Source organism: Triturus cristatus, chromosome 1_2 (assembly GCF_964204655.1).
Source record: "Triturus cristatus chromosome 1_2, aTriCri1.1, whole genome shotgun sequence".
NCBI lineage: Eukaryota > Metazoa > Chordata > Amphibia > Caudata > Salamandridae > Triturus > Triturus cristatus.
The window spans coordinates 468,055,421-468,073,247 of record NC_140580.1 but is presented as its reverse complement, the minus strand read 5'-3'; the positions used below and the strand labels follow the sequence as shown (position 1 = coordinate 468,073,247).

The following is a 17,827-nucleotide window of genomic DNA, read 5'->3' as shown; positions in this document are numbered from 1 at the left end:
GAGTAGAGTGCAGTGGTATAGAGTGGTGTGTAGCATAGTGGTGTAGAGTTGAGTTGAGTGGGATGGCGTGTTATGGAGTGGTGTGTAGTGTTGTGTAATGCAGGGAGTATAGTATTGTATAGTGGAAGGGCGTAGTGTTGAATGGAGTAGATTATTAGAGTGGAGTATAGTTTTTGAGTGGAGTAAAGTGTTAAGTCGTATAGTGTGTGTGGAGTGGCACAGAGTGGATTTCTGTGGAAAGGGTGTGGTGTAGGTTAAAGCAATGAAAAAGGCCTTCACAACATTTCAAAGCGCCATACAAAGCTTTCAAGCTCGGAAAGTTACAATTTATTTCCCACATACAGAACAGTGCATTTTTTAACCTTTTGTTGTTAAATGGAATCACAGTTAGGCTGCTCGATTACCTTGCTTTATGAAAAGGGCGAGCTTGAAACCCAGCAAAAGGCATAGACTACACCTTTAATTTGTTATAGGAGGGAAATCTTATTAAATATGTGTGACACTGTGACATTTATATACGCAAATCACATGAAGTTCACATAGGAAGTTGTAGCATTATGGCTCTATTTCGGTTAATAGTGTCCTGGTGCATCATATGTCGCACAAATCTTCTACAACTTTCCATACCACCGTAAATATAGCATTAGCAGTCTTTTGCATGTATTTTAATTATTTTTGAAGGAAACACAAACCTTCATTTGATCCTTTACTGTTGCCAACAATCGTCATGTAATTCAATCCCTAGAGTAACTTCTAATAACAGTAAGAAACAAGCATTTGCAATGCAATAGGTCTCGCATTAGGGAAAATTAGAGCTATTGGTGTTGCAAATGATGTTTGTTATTTTTTTGTTTAAAAAGATATCCCAGCAGTATCATAAGTAATTGCAATGCCAATATCTCCAACTTTCAGTAATGAGAGACCTATTGCATTTTATAACATTTCACTGCGTCATTCTGTGAGTGCGTCAAAATCTCTACGTGAGCTCAGACAAGGTGCAAGGAATAACACTCTGTGCTATGCTTGTCAACCTAGATGCAATTATTTTATTAAATCTGTCTAAGCAGATAGCCCCTATTCTTTTTTTTAACAAATTTTATTGGGTTTATTGGGTTATTCATTGGAAAGACGGGCAACAGCCCTACAATGTAGGAGAAAAGGATTAACATCACAAAAGTACCAGCATTTCTACCAATTTCCAAAACCTGCCGAACATGAAGGTGGTACAACTGAAACAAACTGCAGACAGTACTCGATCTCAAGATAAAAATACATGACATATTGGCATAGGGATCCATTAACAGACGGTGCGGGAAAGTCCGGTCAAGGAGCATGAGTATATGGGGCACCATTCAGGGGTCTGCGGGTGGCAGGGGGGAAGCTCCTTGATATGATGCCCATCAAGTCCAAATTTTCTGACATTTTGCAGGGCATCCACGAGCTAGAAATACTGCTATTTCGGCCCCCATACATCTATCCAGTACAGTCTTCCTTTTGCCCAGGGTTGGGGGGACGTCGCTTTCCATAATTGTGCGATATCCCTCTTGGCAATAGTGAGAGCCAAAAACAGTAAATGCTGCTTGTACTTATTACCCCCAATGTCTGTGCTGTGTAAGAGGAAGAGTCGCGGGTCGAGCAGATGCTCCCACGAAAGCACCTCATTGAGGCAGGACCGAATTCTGTGCCAAAAAGGTTACAACGCCGTGCAACTCCAGACTGTGTGCAAGAATGTCCCCTCCTCCCGGTCACACCGCAAACATTTACGGGACTGGATAACTCTCATCTGCCAGAGTCTGGTCCGTGTATAGTAAGCCCGGTGCAGGTATTTAAACTGTATCAGGCGGTAGCGTGTGGAAGCCGCCGCACCCCGTGGCTAGCGATAGCTTCAGCCCAGTCATCATCCGTCATGTCTGGAATGTCGGTCTGCCACGCCAGCCGCGTCTTGTCAAGTGTTGTCAGTGTGTGGTTCGTCAGGATCTGGTATATTTGCCTGATCTTGTGGAGGCCAAGGTCACCCATTAGTAGACAGCCTTCTAATGGGTGGAATTTCTGGAAGGGTCTCAAGCGTGTGGATCAGGGGAGGGAGTGCATGACGTAGTTGGAGGACTTTGTAGAATTGTGTTTTATGTAAGTCAAACTCTGCGTGTAGTTGCTGGAAGGATTTCAGTGTAGTACCCTGCATCACATTGCCGGGGGTAGAGATCTCCACTAGATCCCATCCCCGGAACCCCCTCAAGGCGGCCACAGGGCTGAGGTATGTACCCTGCCATAGTGGGGTTGTCTGGGTAAACTTCCCGTTCCAACCCATCAGTCGGACTTTAGCCCGCAACAGCTGTATCACGACTTTACCGGCAGGAGGCATGAAATCCAGGTGTGTGTCACTATATAGGAGGTGAAGGAGGATAGAGCCTGTTCCATCGCCGCATGCTCGATCGCGTATGCCGGGTCTGTGGGGGAGTTATACCACCAGTCATTTACCACAAGTATATGGGACGCCACATAGTAAGAGTATATGTCCACTGCTGCGATCCCCCCACACTATGTGGATTGCACACATGTGCGGAGAGCGACCCTGACTGTGCCACCGTTCCAGAGGAATTTGTTTTGTATGGCGTTTACCAGTGCGAACCAAGAGCGCAGAATAGGATATGGGAAGTTTTGGAGGCGATAAAAAATCCGGGGCATTGACACCATCTTAAAGATGGCCGAGAGCCCATATAAGGGCAGGGGAAGAGAGGACCATATTGCCGTTTCGCCATTGGAACTCGCTACCAATGGAGTGATATTATGTGCCCAGGAGACTTTGGGGCATGGGGACACGAAAATGCCGAGATATTTAAAGCCCCTGTTCTTCAACATTGTCTGTTCCTTGATTTAACAGTGTAAAAAGTATTTGCCCTGCCTGACCTCTAACTGTTTATGTTGTAATTGAAACAAACGTGGCTGTAATGGCAGCTTACAGATCACAACAAGTTTATTGAGATGCCTGGCCTATTTTTTGTCCCATTCTGGTCTTGCACTTCGGTAATGACCTAAAGTTCAATGACCATTTGTACTGCAAAGGCATTAGCAAACAACCTGAAATATATAAGTCTGAAGTGGGTCACTTGTTTAGAACATGTAGAAAGAGGTGCTATAGCACAACCAAAAGCTTTGCACTGCCACTCACTGGTGAACAACAGAAACGAGAACCTACAAACCATACCCCTATGTAACACTAAAACAAAGAATAAATGGACCTAGAGGACAAACAAGAAACTCCCTGTGCTCTGTTCATCTGAGTGCGATAATGCTCAATTTATACCGTAGTCTTCGAACAAAAACTTGGAGGATACAAAGGGACAGGCTACGGGAAATCACAACTCTAGAGAATGCTCTCAGTGCCTCAGTCTAGTCATACAGCAGTCACAGGTTCTCAAAACATAATGAGTAGTATAAATCCGTACGTCTGACCATAATCTAGCACACACACAAACACACACACACACACACACTACAGCATGAATAAGCATTTAGGTTTTAAACCTGCCACATGCAACTACAAATACATCTGCCAAGGTGATCATTAACTCCTAGAGCTATCTTTACCATGATATGTTACATACATCCAGAAATAAAGGTAGATGGGGAGAGAGCACTTCCTAGAGAACTTTGCTACAAACAAGTCACAGGATCAAAACCTAGGATTCATTTTAGCTTTCCCAGGTCAATAGAATGAGCTCCAATGAGTGTTAATGTTCCCATTGACTTACGCATCTAGACAGAACTTCACTTTCTAATTGTTAATCAAACGAACAATCAAAACAATAGAATTTAAGATCGTTATGGCCAACACTGACAACAGAAGACCATTTGCTGCTGTGCTATTCACCCTGACAAAGACAGTGCAACAAAACACGCACCTCTAACATTTCTTCAGTGTGTTATTATTTGAGTGCTTAATATGGATTCTGTACACTCTCTGCTCTTGAAAAACAATTTAACATAAACTTATTGAACTACTTTTCTTGAGAATTGGGGGATTCGGCTCAAGGAAAGGTTGAAGTTGCCTTTATGTTGACTTCAAGTGCATTTCTCATTAACTTTAAGTGGGAGCAAGTAACTTGCAGTTCAGAAACAGCTTCCAGCAAACCTTTTGATGCCGTGTAACACGTGGTGTGCGCAGTTATGCCTCCATTTCATTGTGAGCATGAGAGCGCCCCCACCAGTTTGCTTCTTGTGGGTTTCGGCCAGTTGCAGTTGGGCATTGACACTGGGGAAAAGGCCGCTAAGAATAATGGATCGCAACAGATCAATAACAGCGAGAATCATAGCAACCAATTCATCACGGCTAAAACTAGAACTACATACCACAATAAATAAGTCTAGGGAAGTCAAAAGAGATTTGCATAAAACTACGATGGTAAGTTACGAGAATCAAAAATCATTTAATAAAGAATGCTTTCAGACAGCATGTTACCTCGTGAAGAGAAGAGAAAAGACATGCATAAGAAACGGAAAAAAAATATTCAAGCAAGTTTATGTTGCCTTGCTGGTTTCATGTTACCATCACCAGAGAGGAGGACGAACAGTGGTCCATACCGGCCCTCCAAATTCCACCTATTAAGGCCTGGACACCTCTAGCACTGCAAATAAACTCTCTAACACTTGCTAACTCATTGAGAGCCTGCCATGGGCGTACTTTATCGGATCTAGAGGGGAATCACACTTTTAATCGATCTGGGCAGACTTCGTGCATTGATTACATTATGGTAGAGGTTAAAACATGGTCTAGGATCATGGACTTCGTGATTTACCCTCGCCAGTGACCACAATGCTTTGATCCTTGACCTAACCTTATCAATGGGGAACTGTCCTTCACAAAATAGTGGGAACAACCTTAGACCTCTATCCCTCTCCGGTGATAGAAGACGGCTTAAATGGCCATTGATTCTTAAATCTCCGGATAAAATCAGTTCTGTTTATTTGGCCATATATAAAGCCCTCACAGAAATATGCTACTCTCTAGACCAGGGAAGTGATTATTGGGAAACCTATATACCCCACATTCATACAGGTCTAGTCACAACACTGGGTGACCTTCTGAACCCAATAGTACCTAAGTCAAAAACAATCCTGAAAGTCCTTTCCTGGTTTAATATCGAATGTAGGAGGGCTAAATTGGCTCTTTTGGTCTCATTAAAATCAGGTGATAGGACAATGGTGGCTATGAGGAGAATTGAATACAAGCAGGTTGTAAAAGTGGCCAAGCAGAACTGGGAAAACAATAAATGGGATGATATCAAAAGAGCTCTAATCAAAAAAGATATGAGGGAATTTTGGGCAATCATTCGATCAGACACAAAGGAAGGTTTAGTGGCAGATGACCCTAATATCGCCCCGGGCGAATGGACTGATCATTATCAGAGTTTATATGCTCCCTTGGCTTCGGTCACCGAGCCTCTACCTGCCTCTAATTTGAATGTAGAACCCATTGATATTATAACCCTCATGGAAGTAGAAAAGGCTGTAAATAGGCTCCCAGTAGGAAAGGCGCTGGGTTTGGATAAAATTCCTGGGGTCCTATACAGGCACCAACCTGAGGTTTGGATTCCCTATCTTTGCTCCCTTTACAATGCTGTACTCCACGGCGCACCTATCCCCAATACCTGGGCGGGTGCTGAAATAGTTCCGGTTTTCAAGAAAGGCTCCCCACTCTTGCCAAATAATTACCGCCCGATAAGCTTGATTGATGTTAGTCAAAAGCTTTTTGCACGTATCATCTTAGATCGAGTGCAATCCTGGATGGTTGAACAATCAATATTGACCCCATACCAGGCTGGCTTTAGAGAGAAGATATCCACGGTGGACCAACTTCTTCGTTTACAACTCCTCTATTGGAAAACCGTGAGGGTAGAGGGTGGCAGTCTATACCTTATCTTCGTTGACCTTAAAGCAGCTTTTGACTTAGTTCCTCGTCAGACTCTTTGGGCGGTTCTGGCTGAGATGGGGATGCCTGCCTGTCTACTTGGGATTATAAAGCGACTCCATAAAGACAACTTTGCCCAAGTAAGGTGTGGGAAGAGGGGCAATTTGACATCTAAGTTCCCTGTTAACCGTGGAGTCAGACAGGGATGTGTACTGGCCCCAACCCTATTTTCCCTTTATACTAATGCATTAGTGGCCCACCTGAGGGGAGTCAAGGATATTGACGCCCCCAAACTTAACAACGAGCAGGTGGTGGCACTAATGTTTGCTGATGACACTCTTTTACTGTCAAAATCCCCTATGGGGATACAGCGTGCTCTTGATAGTTTTACCGAATTCTGTTCCCTCAGAGGGCTCGAGGTTAATGCCTCGAAAACAAAATTTATGGTATGTAACCCGCCTAAAACCACTGGCCCTAATCCTGCCCTTAATGGTGTTACATTGGACAGGGTAACAGTGTTCGAATATCTTGGAGTCACACTCACAGATAGGATGGAATGGGGCCCTCAGTTAGCAAAAGCAAAACTACGACTTACCCAGACCTGCGGCGGGATCCTTAAAATGCATAGAGCATCCACCTCCAAACCTATAGCACCCATTATTGAGATCTATAAAGCACAAGCACGGGGTGCAACTTTCTATGGGGTTGAGCTTTGGGGGCACTGTTCAACTGGAGACATCGGTAGGTTTGAGAATTTGTTTTTAAGGTCTTTATTGGCCCTACCACCCAGCACACCACTTAATCCACTTAGAATGGACTTGGGAGTTAGATCCATCCAAGAAGAAATTGCACTAATGTCAGTTATGCTCCACAAGACTTACCTCTGCTTGTGCAGCGATTCCACAGAGACGACAGGAGCGCCCGTCCCCGCACCCACCTGACCCTCGTGGACCGTAGTACCCAGCAGGGATGAGATGGACGCAGGGAAAGGAGCCTGAAATGAAAGCGGTGGGTAGGGGTGCAGGGTATCTTGGAAAGACCTGCGAAAGAGGAAGATTATGGTCAGTGAAGAACCCACAACCACAATGGAAGCACACACAGAGCTAGGTCCTGTCCCAGACTCAAGGAACTCACCCTACTGCGGGAACGCCGGTCGCAACACGGCCGTCGAGTAGGTGAAAGGCCAAGGACAGGCTCTACAGTAAAGCAGTTGTCGGTGCTCTCACACCGTGGTCAGTGGAATTCAAGCTGGTTTCCCAATAACAACCCTGGAAGCGGTAATCAGAGTTTAATCCCTGCTTCCGAGTAGAGAAAACAAACTGCAAGTCGCAACAGAATAAAAGGTCAAATGAAACTCCTCAATAGTATTTCAGCACATACTAATGGGCAAAATCATCAAAGGCAAAATCAGCAATGGAGAACAGAAATGGCGCTAAGCGCGTTTAGGCAAAAACAGACTGTGGCAAAATCATCCAGGCAAAATCAGCAATGGAGAACAGAAATGGCGCTAAGCGCGTTGAGGCAAAAACAGACTGTGGCAAAATCATCCAGGCAAAATCAGCAATGGAGAACAGAAATGGCGCTAAGCGCGTTGAGGCAAAAACAGACTGTGGCAAAATCATCAAAGGCAAATCAGCAACGGCACCCTTCAACAGCCTAGGGGACAAGGGTCTAGGAAAAACCTGAGAAGCCAGGACTGGTTCCGAAGCGTGGACGAAGGTAGAAACAGGTTCCACTGGAATGGGACGGCGTTCTTTTCCGTTCGGCTTCAGGACGGTCACTCTCGCTCCTCGCTGCTCGGAACTCCAAAGAATACGAAGCGCCGAGCCGGCGGGAAACGCGGCGTATAAGCGTTTCCCCCGGAAGCGCTTCCTTGACCCTAGTGCTCCTGTGGACGACTAGACCGGTACTCGACTTCCGCCCGGAAGTGAGTATTTCGGGTCGTCTCTGTGTGTGCGTCTTCGTGGCGGGGGACGGCAAGCGCCGTAACATGACAGAACCCCCCCTCAAAAACAAGTCTCCCCCCCCCCCCCCCCCCCCAGGGGCTCAAAAAGGGACAGCAGGGCGAGGGCAGCAGGGGTGACTGAGATGAAAGGCACGGACCAGAACAGGAGCATGGCGAACATGGGACAAAGGCTCCCAAGACCGCTCATCCGGGCCGTACCCCTTCCAATCGACCAGGTAGAACAACTTCCCCTTGGTACGACGAGAACCCAGGATGGCCCGGACTTCGTACTCCACGTGGTCCTCCACCACCACTGGAGACGGAGGAGAGGGAACCCCGCCATCCGGGCGGACCGCTTGCAGAAGAGAGACATGGAAAACGGGGTGGATCCTCATGTGCGGAGGGAGCGTGAGTCTCATAGCCACCGGATTCACCACCTTCTCAATGACAAAGGGACCCACATAACGGGGTAACAGTTTCTTGGGGCCATGCACGTTGAGATGTCTGATAGACAACCACACTTGGTCACCCAAGCGGTATTCGGGTTCCTTCTGTCTATGGGCGTCAGCATGCGCCTTGTAGGTGTCCTTTGCCTTGGCCAACCCAAACCGAGCTTGTTGCCAGATAGTACGCAAGGCAGCATGATAGGAATGAACTGACGGCAAGGAGCAGTCCCGGGGTATTTCCCAGGCAGAGGTGCGGGGGTGACGGCCTTGGAGGCAAAAGAAGGGAGACATGCCGATGGCAGAATGCTTACTGTTGTTGTAGGCGTACTCAGCCATCCATAGGACCTCGGACCAGTCTTTGTCAACCATAAGCAGAGGCAACGGAGGTACTGCTCCATGGTGTGGTTTGTTCTTTCCGCTTGACCGTCCGTTTGTGGGTGGTACGCTGTGGACAAGCGTACGTCCATCTTGAGGATTCTGCACACCTCTCTCCAGAAGTGGGACACGAATTGCGATCCCCGGTCTGTTATGACCACCGATGGAATGCCATGAAGGCGGATTACTTCTTGCACAAAGATTCCGGCCAGGGTCACAGCTGTGGGCACCTTCAGCAAAGGCACGAAATGCGCCATTTTGGACAGATGGTCGACGATGGTGAGAATCGTGGTGTGCCCCGTCTTGGTGGTGGGGAGTTCCACCACGAAGTCCATGGAGATGGTGTGCCATGGATACGGTGGTATCGGAATGGGACGCAGAAGGCCCACCGGAGGCACGGAAGCGTTCTTACTCAGGAGACAGATGGTACAGCTCCTCACATGTAGTCCTGTGTCGGCCACCATGGTCGGCCACCAGAATTGTCTCTGCAAGAGCTCTAGTGTCTTCTGGAAACCGGGATGGCTGGACAAAACGTGGTCGTGACATAGGCGGACCGCTTCCTGTCGACTGGGCACCCCAGGTAGATACAGCCGGTCTCCATGAAACAGCAATCCGTCCGTGTATGACACGTCCGTGCGTCCATCCGCCAGTCCCTCCAGGTCGACGTGCTCCGTGTCCTTCCGTACTTGAGTTAAGAAGCCCGAAGACGTCACCACACCCTGGAAGTGTTTCTCGGCAAGGATAGGAACAGGCTCGGTGTTCTCAGCTTCGTTGTCAGCTTCTTCCATCCGCGAGAGGGCATCAGCCTTCGCATTTTCTCTTCCTGGCCGAAACGTGATCATGAAATCGTAGTCATTGAAGAAAAGGGTCCATCGGAGTTGTCGGGCGGTGAGAGCGCGTGCTGACCGGAGAAACTGAAGGTTCCTGTGATCCGTATAGATGGTTACGGTGTGTTTGGCGTCTTTCAGGAAGTGGCGCCATTCCTCGAAAGCGGTCTTGATGGCAAGGAGCTCTCTGTCCGACACCGAGTAGTTACGTTCCGCCGGTTGTAGTTTCTTGGAATAGAATGCCACCGGATGCAGTAGTCCAGTGCGGGTGCTCCGTTGAGACAGCACGCCCCCGATGGCATCTTTAGAGGCATCCGCCTCCACAACGAAGGGCTGCTTGGTGTCGGGGTGCATCAGAACCGGGGCTATGGTGAAACGTCTCTTCAGTTCTTGGAAGGCGTCATCCGCCTTACGATCCCAATCGAAGCGCACGCCCTTACGCAACAACCGGGTAATCGGGGCTACCATCTCGGAGAAGCCAGTAATGAATCGGCGGTAGTAATTGGAAAACCCCAGGAACCGTTGTACCCCTTTCACGGACTCCGGGGGGGGCCAGGACAGGATGGCTTCCACCTTCTTGTTGTCCATTTGTATGCCCGCTGGAGTGATGACATGCCCCAGGAACTCGACCGTGGTGACGTGAAAGGCGCTCTTTTCCAGCTTGACATACAGACGATGTCTACCCAGCCGCTGAAGGACGGAACGCACGTGCTGCACGTGCTCTGTAATGGTCTGTGAATAGATCAAGATGTCGTCTATGTAGACGATGCAAAAGACGTCTATGAACTCCCGCAACACCTCGTCGATAAAGTACTGGAACGCTGCGGGAGCGTTACAGAGTCCGAAAGGCATGACCTGGTATTCGAATAACCCGAATTTGGTTCGGAAAGCGGTCTTCCATTCGTCGCCTTTTCGGACTCTGACTAGATGGTACGCACCTCGCAGGTCGAGTTTAGTATACACCGAGGCGTCTTTTACCTGTTCCAGGAGATTGGTTATCAAGGGTAGCGGGTAACGGTTTTTGACGGTGATGTTGTTCATCGCTCGAAAGTCAATGCACGTCCGCAGATCGCCCTCCTTCTTAGCCACGAAAAATAGAGGAGAGGAAACCGGAGACCTGGAATGACGGATAAAGCCGTTGACCAAATACTCGTCCAAGTAGGAGCGTAGGTGGGCGTTTTCTTTCTCCGTGAGAGAATAAATCCTGCTGCAAGGCAACGTGGAACCGGGAATCAGATCTATCCGGCAATCGAACGAGCGATGCGGCGGCAAGGTGTTGGCTCCCTTTTTGTCGAACACGTCGGCGAGGTCCAGGTATTCTTTGGGCACGGCTGCTTGGGAAACCAACCCCATTCCCTGCACGGGCAGCGATCTTGCTTGTATGGAGTGAGTCCCGAGGAGGTGGTCTTGGGTATAACAGGAATCACAACAATGCTCTGAATCCAAGTGGATGCTTCTGGATACCCAATCAACGCGAGGATTGTGCTTCACCAACCACGGCAACCCCAATATCACCTTGAATTGAGGAGCATCAATGACGTCAAAGCTGATGGCTTCGGCGTGGTGATTGATAAAGGACATAGTCATGTTCTCGGTGTGGTGCCGAATAGGGCCGGAAGTTAGGTCTGTTCCATCCACCGCCTTGACCCTCTCGGGATGGGCCTTTGACACTGTAGCTATACCCAAGGCACGTGAGAATGCGGTGTCTATGAAACAGCCTGTAGCACCGGAGTCCAACATCGCCGTTACTTGCCAGGTTCTGCCCTCCTGGTTTTGCAAGGAAACATCCATTCCTATATGGTGAGTACCGTCGACTACAGCAGGGATCGCGGCATTGCAATACGAAAAACCCAGAGGACGGATCCCCTTATCTACTGGGTTGTCTCGTTTCCCGTCTTCTCCGTTTTGGTGATGGGCAACGCGAACGGCCTCCCGCTCCGGGACTTCGTGGGCCTCACCGGACATTCCCTGACGAAGTGTCCGCTTTTCCCACAGTATAGACATTGATTCTGTTTCCTCCGCCGTTCCCTTTCCTGACTTGACAAAGGACCTCTTATGCCTCCGATTTGCATAGGTTCAGGTGCGTCGCTCTGGGGACCGGGCCCTTCCTGGGTCTTCCGGGTCTCCTTCTCCCCCATAGATAGGAAACGACTGTCACTGCTTCCTCCTTTATCTGACTTTCGTTCTTGCAACCGAAAGTTCATCTTCACCACCAGATCGATGAAGGGACCGATGTCCTCGGGTGGGTCAGGGAACTGCGAAATGAGATCCTTTAGTTCGTCTCGCAAACCTCGATAAAAGACTGACACCTTCTTGTCCTCGGGCCACTGGGACTCAATCACTAGCCTACTGAAAGTGGTGATGTAGTGCAGAAGGTCCTGGTTGCCTTGCTTGAGGCTGAGCAACGCGTTATCAGCGGCCTGCACAAAGGTGTGCCGCGCGAACATACGTCGCATAGCTTCCTTAAAGGTCGGCAGGTGGTGCAGCATGGGGTCGTCGTGTTCAACCAATGCTATGGACCACTGAACGGCGTCTCCGCCCATGTACGACAGGATGTAGGCAACTTTGGATGCATCATCAGGAAAGGCAGTATTCCTGGCCATAAAATGCAAGTGGCATTGATGGATAAAGATGCCATACTTGGTACTGTCGCCATAGAACCGTTCCGGTGGTGCCAGTTGTACGGGATGAGGAGCGATAACTTGGACTGCAGGAGTCGGGTTGCTGGCGGCAGATGACCCCCCGAACGTAAATGTTGGCTGTCGTAATATTCCTTCCTGTATGCTCCGGTGGCTCGGGGCGGACCCCCAAGGGTTGGTGACCCCCGATGACATCTGGCCCTGTAGAGTAGTCATGTCGTGACGTAAGCTGAGGTTTTCTGCCTGTATTGCGGTTAGCATGGAGGCAATGTCTTGCAAGGTGACCTCTGGGTCGCCCATGTCGTCTGGGCAGAATAGTAAACGTGGGCTTCGTATTCTGTCAGTTATGCTCCACAAGACTTACCTCTGCTTGTGCAGCGATTCCACAGAGACGACAGGAGCGCCCGTCCCCGCACCCACCTGACCCTCGTGGACCGTAGTACCCAGCAGGGATGAGATGGACGCAGGGAAAGGAGCCTGAAATGAAAGCGGTGGGTAGGGGTGCAGGGTATCTCGGAAAGACCTGCGAAAGAGGAAGATTATGGTCAGTGAAGAACCCACAACCACAATGGAAGCACACACAGAGCTAGGTCCTGTCCCAGACTCAAGGAACTCACCCTACTGCGGGAACGCCGGTCGCAACACGGCCGTCGAGTAGGTGAAAGGCCAAGGACAGGCTCTACAGTAAAGCAGTTGTCGGTGCTCTCACACCGTGGTCAGTGGAATTCAAGCTGGTTTCCCAATAACAACCCTGGAAGCGGTAATCAGAGTTTAATCCCTGCTTCCGAGTAGAGAAAACAAACTGCAAGTCGCAACAGAATAAAAGGTCAAATGAAACTCCTCAATAGTATTTCAGCACATACTAATGGGCAAAATCATCAAAGGCAAAATCAGCAATGGAGAACAGAAATGGCGCTAAGCGCGTTTAGGCAAAAACAGACTGTGGCAAAATCATCCAGGCAAAATCAGCAATGGAGAACAGAAATGGCGCTAAGCGCGTTGAGGCAAAAACAGACTGTGGCAAAATCATCCAGGCAAAATCAGCAATGGAGAACAGAAATGGCGCTAAGCGCGTTGAGGCAAAAACAGACTGTGGCAAAATCATCAAAGGCAAATCAGCAACGGCACCCTTCAACAGCCTAGGGGACAAGGGTCTAGGAAAAACCTGAGAAGCCAGGACTGGTTCCGAAGCATGGACGAAGGTAGAAACAGGTTCCACTGGAATGGGACGGCGTTCTTTTCCGTTCGGCTTCAGGACGGTCACTCTCGCTCCTCGCTGCTCGGAACTCCAAAGAATACGAAGCGCCGAGCCGGCGGGAAACGCGGCGTATAAGCGTTTCCCCCGGAAGCGCTTCCTTGACCCTAGTGCTCCTGTGGACGACTAGACCGGTACTCGACTTCCGCCCGGAAGTGAGTATTTCGGGTCGTCTCTGTGTGTGCGTCTTCGTGGCGGGGGACGGCAAGCGCCGTAACATGACAACTAAGGCCTCTAATGTATTGGCGGAGGCTGTGGGTAACACCGGAGTTAGCAAATTATCGAAATGACCTAAAGTCACTAATGGCCCTTCCTGGCCTAGCCAAAATACCGTGGCTAGCATACATTAAAAAAGAGCTTACGAGATTGGGAATTCCTGCTCTATGGCATCAGCCCGAGACAACTGCTCCAAATCTCTCTAGAGCCGAACTGGCCAATGTATTTTGGACAAATAGCAAAAATAAATTGCTAACTAATAAAAAGTTAGGCCCACTGACTATGGAATTTTTTAATATAAAGGAGGAGTTCAAAATAGAGCCTTTTTTAGACCAGATTGAGCCGAGTGCTTCTAGAAAGCTCTATATGCAATTCAGACATGATACACTGCCCTTGAGAGCTTTCGCGGGAAAGTGGTTGGCAGATAATCCTTCCGATTGCCCGACCTGTGGAGCTCTAAAAGAAAGCGACCTACACGTCCTATTCTTCTGCCCCACATACAAAGCAATTAGAAAACGTTGGCTTCTCCAACTTTGTAGGAACTTGGGCACTACACATTGTGAGGCGGCCTATAGAATTTTGAAGACTGATACATCAATGCCTATAGTCTTCTCGGTATCACGTTACTGGCACGCTGTGTGGCGGAGGAAATGTTCCCTTCTTTTATCCAATTCTTAGGCTCATCTAAATAGGTACTGATTTTTGGCCACCAGTGTCGCCACAACTATTTTAACTCCTTATTCTTTTATTGTTTTAAAGAATTGTTTATGAATCAATGTAATTTACAATGAAATACATTTTTTATGAATTGTAATTATCCATTTTATTCTTTTACGATGTATGTTTTTATGATTGATTATCTTTTATGGTCCATGACCGAAATAAAGATTATTTTGACTTGGTTCATGTTATAGGGATGAATGGTTCAGCCTAAAAGTGAGAGCAAATCTTTTTACCATTCCTTATTACCCGAGGAGCAAAAATAGTGCAAAGTGAACATACTCAAGGTCTGCTCTTTGCAAAACATATGTGAGGGCTTCGCAACAGATCCTGTCTTCTACGAGCAGCTGGGACAGATTGCATACAGCCTTCTGCCCCGTGACAGAGAGCACTGCCTGTCCCTGGAGACAGAAGAGGGCACTTATGGCTCCGAGTCACATCAAAGGAGACATTCAATGCACAACACTGGAAGTTCACGGAGAAACACCCATAATAAACCCTGAAACAAGCTAGAATAAGTAACTGGCAGGAGAGGATGAGGCGCAAGGTCCAGAGTTGCCGACTTTGGAGCAGGGGAACACGGTTGGCGTCTCAGCATGGCTCAACATTGTGCACATGTAAAGCACTCCAAAACCTTATGGTTGAGTTCACGCTATAGAAAAACTGAAAAGAAAAAAAAAAAGCTTGCAAAACAAAACTTGCGGTCTAGAAGTCTCTTCTAAACAAGCAGTGCCATGCAGGCTCCACGATGAAAAGAGCCCAACAAGCAGAAAGGAGGAGGGGCAGCTGCTGCCTGAGAGGGAGCGAAGAGCAGCTGTTCAGAACAAGCAGCGGCCGGCTGGATGTAGAAAAAAAAAAGAGTTCTTCCAAACAAAGATAAAGAAATAAAGAGTAGGGAAACTGTTCTTCACTGGTGCTCCTCAGCCTCAAAGGGAAATGAGCTATCAGCTGCTTAAGTGAGTTAGGAGGCAGGGAAGAAGAGCGACGCTGGAGTGAGCCAATGGCAAGCAGCAGGCGGGATTACACTCAGTAGGAGTGATACATCAGGTCTTGCAGACAGCACGTGCGTGCTGATGCTCGACCTAAAAACAACTATGGCTCAATATCTACAACGAATAACTTGACAGCTTGGGAAGTACCAGTCTCAGTGGGAAGCTTCACATCAGGTGATTTAGGGCAATTCACACAATCTTTACTGCCAACAAAACAGATATATACAGGGCGCAGCAGCGATAACACTCTTTCCATCTATGCAAATCTGCTCTTTCAAAGAGCGTAGCTTTCACCTTTCTAACACAATTGGAAACTATTCAACCTTCTTCTACCACTCCAGACACCTTGTCACACCCTTCTCACGTTTAAAAAAAAGGTGTAAGCACATTACAATGAGCATGCATGCAGAAAAGGGCCTAAAAGGATTCAAACTACACACACTTAACCTTTGAAGCCATCTGTAGCAACTTTTTTCCCCCTAAACCAGTGCTTTAATTGGGCCTGTACTCACTGGTACTGAGTACCGGCACTTCTTAGTTTTATCTCTCCGAGTACCGGCACTTCTCTACTGCCGAGGAGAGTACCGGCACTCATGAAACGCTGGTGCTGGCGGTCTGTCTCTGACAGCTCAGGCACTTCTGTAGACCTGAGCCAGCCCCCGCTGATCTATTCAGCTTGGGCTCATCTCCATACCATCGGGGTGTTCACCATCACGCTGTGTTGTAAATACAGAAATTGAGGCAGCCGGTGACAGCGCTATTAAGAAAGCCGTGGGAGGTAACCAGGCTCAAATAGCTTTAATCCCACCTGATTCTTTTGTTAAGTGTCTGCTTATGCGTGTCTGCTTGCCTGTGATTGTTTTTGTGTGAGAGAAATACGAGAGAAAGGGGGAGAGAATAGAAACACTTATGGAAGGTATATCAGAGGAAATGTGTGGAATGCTTGTGTGTGCACGTCTGCTTGTTTCTTTCTGTGTAACTGGAGAATATATAGTATTGTGCCAAGCAACAGCAATTAACAGTATTGATGTTGCACATATTAAAAAACAAGGAAATGTTAAAATATCACAGCGTTTGGCTTTCCTTGTGTAATGAGTAAACAAACCTTCTTTCTTTAGTGAAAGACATTTCTCATGTGTTTTGGTATGTGCTGCAAGTAATATAGAAGTCGAGAATGCCGCTGCCCGCGTCCCACGCAGTGGGACATCAGCAGGGCAGCTTTCTAGTGGCCGCCCGTCGCAGCCTTCCCCCCCCCCCCTGTTCCGCCTCGCGAGCGAGGCCGCGCCCAGGGAGGGGAGCTCCCAATGAGTGTGCAGGTAGGAGGGGCCGATAGGGGGGGGCGAGGCTAGACCCCCCTACTTAGGCGTCTCTCTCTCCCAGTTCCTCCTCTGCTTCCTGCGCGCCGCTCCTGCCTGGACACGCGTAATGCCTGCTGTCTGCACCACGCTACTACGATCGGGACCCCCCCCCCCCCTCAGCGTCGTCGTGCTCTTCGGGATACCATCTACTTTCGGTGAGTCTTGCTAACCTCTCCCACCCCGGCCCTGTCCCTGGGCATGACCAGGTGGACGGGGCCCGGTGGCCCGGATGGCCATGGGTGTGGGGGGCGCAAGCGGTGCCTCGCGTCCCTGCGGGGCGATGCGGGTGGTGCCGGGGGGGCATCTTCGTGGTGCGACTGCGGGGTTGCAGGCTATCGGGGAGGTCCAGTGTCGGATCGGGCGGCGGGTTGCGAGTGTGTCGTAGCGGCCACGTGCGTTTCCCATGCCGCTGTACGGGTGTTAATAACGACCCCCCCATCCCGCGCGGCCATCTTGCCTTGGGGTTCGCCGACGCGCAATATTTAGCGCCGATCACTCGGGCTGGTTCCTAGTTATTGCATCGTATTAGATTGTTGCTCCCGGGCTTGGAAGGAAATGGTTGACACGGCGCGAGTGGGGCCACTGCCGGGCTGCAGGAGGCCTCGAGGGAAGGGTGGGGGCTCCTCTGCCACAGGGCGGGACGCGGGGGGTGTGTATCTATTTGGTCGTTGCGCCCACATCCTGTGATTCTGCGCAATAGCTTAACCCCCCCCGTACCTGAATGTGTAATGTAAATACGGTGATCGTGTGGGGCGCTCCGATGCCGGCGGGTTGGGTTCGCGCTATGTATCAGTACGCGACAAGATGGGAATGCTCTCTTTTCCCGCTGGATCTGCACGGGACAACGAGCGATGGGGCGCCTTAGCAGACCTCGGGGGGTTGTGTGTCTGTTTGGACGTCGCGTCCACATCCTGTCATTCTGGGCAGTGGCTTGGCCCTCCCCCGTACCTGAATGTGTAATGTGGGTGCGGTGGTCGGGCGGGGCGCTCCGGTGCCGGCGGGTTGAGTTCGCGCTGTATATCAGTGCGCAACAAAATGGGAAGGCTCTCTTTTCCCGCTGAATCTGCACGGGCCATCGAACGATGTGGCGCGTTAAACAGACCTCGGGGGGGTTGTGTATCCGTTTGGACGTCGCGTCCACATCCT

The 17,827-nt window shown here is 49.2% G+C and overlaps 1 protein-coding gene across 1 annotated transcript in view; it reads right to left on the bottom strand.

Moving 5' to 3' along the window:
• Positions 1–17,827, bottom strand: part of CFAP46 (cilia and flagella associated protein 46) — a 1,240,276-nt gene that overhangs the window by 604,911 nt on the left and 617,538 nt on the right. The window lies entirely within an intron of this gene.